We start from the raw sequence: 3,702 nt of genomic DNA, 5'->3' as shown, positions 1-3,702 counted from the left end.
ATTGAGGCAGTGCACAGTTATGCGTCTCCTGGTGCTTAGATGCCTCATGGTACTCTGCAGGAGGCCCTCTATGGTAAGAAGTAGGCAGGCAGCCAGCCAGTGTGGGGTTGACTAACACAGTAGCTTGCACTTGGAAGGGCTTCAGAAGATGTGCAGCTTCTTCCAGCTCTGCTGACTTGCCATTCACCTACCAGAGTCCATCAGACCAGGCCTTTGGCTTCTGGGCTCTGAGGCATCAGCAAGGCATTGAACTGCTGGAGCGTTTGGCAGTGCAGCCTTTCATGGCTTCACAGCATTATATTGTGTTCCACGCAGGCTAACACAATGTGGGCCCTGACTGAAAGCCTCACAGAGGTGCTGAAGGATGAAGATGGGGAGGTGAGGGAGATGACTCTCTCTGTGCTCAGTGAGATGGCCCTGAACAGAGATGTGCCAATTGCCAGTTCCCTCGCTCTGCAGCTGGTTGAGGCACTCCGGCCACTCATTGACAATGTAAGGCTCTGTGCCCCCCACCGCAGGTGCTGGGTGCTGCCAGGAAACTGTCCCTTGTGGATTTTCAGTTCCACACCCAGTTGGCGTGGAGCAGTGAGTTCTGAGGTTCTTGCTCTCTTCCCTTTAACTAGGATATGATCCATGTGCAGCTGCTCTCCATTCACCTCTTTCAAGCACTGATGAAGTTGGTAGAGGAAGAGGGGAAAAAGCCCCTAGAGAGAATTGTACGCCAGAGCCTGTTCCCACTGTTCCGCCACTTGCATGAGAGGAATCAGTTTGTGGCTGAGGTTAGAATTCTGAAATGGTGTCCAATTTGGACATGACTTGGCTGCCTCTTGTGCAGATGCCTGGTGGAGCCAGTGGCCACGGCATCCTCCTCCTCTTAGCTAAAGAGCAGCAGTTCTGGGTTACATCTTGTCTGCTGTCCTGGCAGTACTAGGTGCCTGGGATGGGAGCTGACCCATCACTCTGCCCAGGCTCTTGAATTTGCTTTCTCAGTTGCTGCATCTTCCCACTAAGGACCAGGAAAGGCCCTGAGCCTTGTCCAGGTGCAGGAGATACAGGTTCTGTAGTCTCAGCAGTGGTTAAATCTCCTGATATCTACTGCTCTACAGGCCTCCTGGGGAGCTCTGCTTCAAGTTAACACATTCCTGCAAGAAAGGAAGTTCAAGAACCTGTTGGAAATGAAATGGAGAGGTGAAAAGAGCCTGGTAAGGATGGACACAAAGAGCCAGACAGCCTTGTCAATGCTTTTTATGTCCAGCACAGTGAAATGCAAAGGAAAACATTCTTCAGGTAAGCTGGGAAATGGCTCTCTAGTGGCAATCCAATTCTTCACATATCTCCTCCAGGTGCCGACCATTGTGAGGGACAGTTACCAGTGGCTCTCATTCATTAATGATGTGGCTGCTGAGTCCAGGCTAGATAAGACCCTGCAGGAGATGGCCCTTGCACAGCCACATGATGTGGTGGTGACCCTCCTGCGGTGTGCCCCATCGTGTGACAGGTACGAGGCCCACTGGCCCGGAGGGCTCAAAGATTCATCAGCCTGAGACCCCATCAACATGTAGACACAGCCTCACATGTGGTGGCAGAAAGAGGGAAATTTTCAGAAGCCCCTCTGATGCCATTATTTCCCAGTCATGGCACGTCAGCCCAAGAGCCTGCTGCCGTGCTCCTTTCCTGTCCTGCAAGGCACCATCACTTGGCTGTCTGCTACTCACAGTGGCAGTGTGGCTGGGTGCAGCTGGAGACGGGCAGAGGGCAGGGACAGAGCTGCTGAGCAGCTGGGGACCCTGCAGCTGGCCAGGCTGCGGTGTTGCGGCCAAAACCCCAGTGACACAGGGTTCTGGTCCTGCAGAGTTGCTGTGACCATGTGGAGGGCAATTATCTCCTCACATAGAACTGCAGAGAAGGTGCTGCCAGAGCTCCTCTGTGTGCTGGAGGACTGGCCGCTGCACAGCACATCCACCTCTGATAAGGACGACTCAGATGTCTTTCCTCTGGCCGTGAGTTTCTGGACTAGACCCAAGCACATCCTCAAGGGCTGTCTCTATGGCATCTGTCCATCCTTAGTCCCCCATCCACCATTGCATCCCGTGCCTCACATGGTGTTCTAGAAGCCTGGGTTCATGGCAGTTGCAGAGGCAGCCAGGGCAGATGCTGCTCCCCCTGCATCTGCCCTGGCACAGGGCAAGGCCTGAGCTTCATTCTCCCATGCCTGGACTCTGCCACGGAGATGTCTTGGTGTTGAGCATGGTCTCTGGCTGTTTTGGTTTTTGCAGGCAACCAGAGCACTGTGGGAGATCATTCACCTGCCCGAGTGCCCAGAGATGTTGATTCTGTATTTTCCCCGCCTCTTTGTGGTCCTGCTCTTCCAAGTTTTCTCCAGCACAGAGCGGATGCCAGTGAAAGTCAATGCCTTCTGGAGGCAATGCCAGTACAACCACTTCCTGCCCAAGAATCCCAACAGGTGCTCCACATGTTCTCCCATCTCCACAGTGCCCTTGGAGCTGGGTCTAGGATTCCTGGCATCAGCTGGGCTTTGCTCTGCACGCAGATTTGCATTGATGACCATGAAAGCACTGCTCTGTGAGCTTAAGTATGAGGATGTGGTGTCTGAAGTTGAACGTGAGTGTGGCTGGGACACACTCCTCAGCACTGATACCCACCACCATACAGTGGGTCTTCTGGCCAGGTGAGAGCCCCATTCTCCCTGCCCCAGCTGTTATTTCTCCACAGTGACCACAGCATCCCTGTGATCATGGGTGAGAGGGACTTGTCACTGAGGGATGGTGCAGCAGAGTGACAAAGCCTTGAAGGGCAGGGTGCACTGGAGGAGCCAGAACCCAGCATCTCTTTCCCTGAGGAGTGCCAGGGTCTCAGTGCTGATGGCACAGGGCAGGAGCTCTGTCTGTGGGCAGCCTCACTGAGGACAGCCTGCTGGGAACAGGGCGGTCGCATTGAGGGCCACTGACAGCCTGGGGGACAGGACTGCCCCGTAGGCAGAAAGGGTGGTTTTCCAGCCTCTTTGTTCCTGAAATGAGCCTGCTGGTGTTCAGCTCCACCTTCCTCCTTGTAAGAGCTAGTGGTGGAAGAAGAGGCTTCTGTGAGTCAGTCCCAGGAGAGTTCTGCCTACCCTCCTACCCCGCTCAGAGTCAACAGTGTCTTTTTTCCCGTGGCAGAGCAATGCTCAGGATCTCACAGCCTTTGTGTTGCCGCATTGCACGCTACCTGTTCAGGCTGCTCCGCAGAGAGGAGGCACGCTGGGAGGTGGCTGCCATGGCCTTCCTTGTTGAGGTGAGCCTGATGGCAAGCACTGCCTTGCCAAGCTGTGTCCCACCACTCTGCCCTCTTGGAGATGCAGATGCAGGGGAGTCCAGTCAGTGAAGGAGGAGCAGAGGTGGGCTCTGCTCTGTACCCTTTGTCCCTTGCTGCTGGGGTGACACTTATGACACTGTCACTGCTGTATGTCTTTCAGGTCCTGCCTTGCCTTAAGTTACGGAACTGGGATGAACGCATCCTCCCACTTGTCCAAATCTACCTTCTCAAGGACTGCAGAGTGTTGCGTCTCCTGGTGCTCAGATGCCTTACGTTCCTCTGCAAGAGACCCTCTCTGGTGAGAAGCATGCTGCCCAGCTGTGCAGGCAGTCTGGAGCTGAGTAACACAGTAGCTTGCACTTGGATGGACTTCAGAAGAAGGCCAGCTTC

The sequence above is a fragment of the Lonchura striata genome, chromosome Z (assembly GCF_046129695.1).
Source record: "Lonchura striata isolate bLonStr1 chromosome Z, bLonStr1.mat, whole genome shotgun sequence".
In the NCBI taxonomy this organism is placed as follows: domain Eukaryota; kingdom Metazoa; phylum Chordata; class Aves; order Passeriformes; family Estrildidae; genus Lonchura; species Lonchura striata.
The sequence above is the reverse complement of the archived record's forward strand: the minus strand, read 5'-3'. Positions refer to the sequence as shown.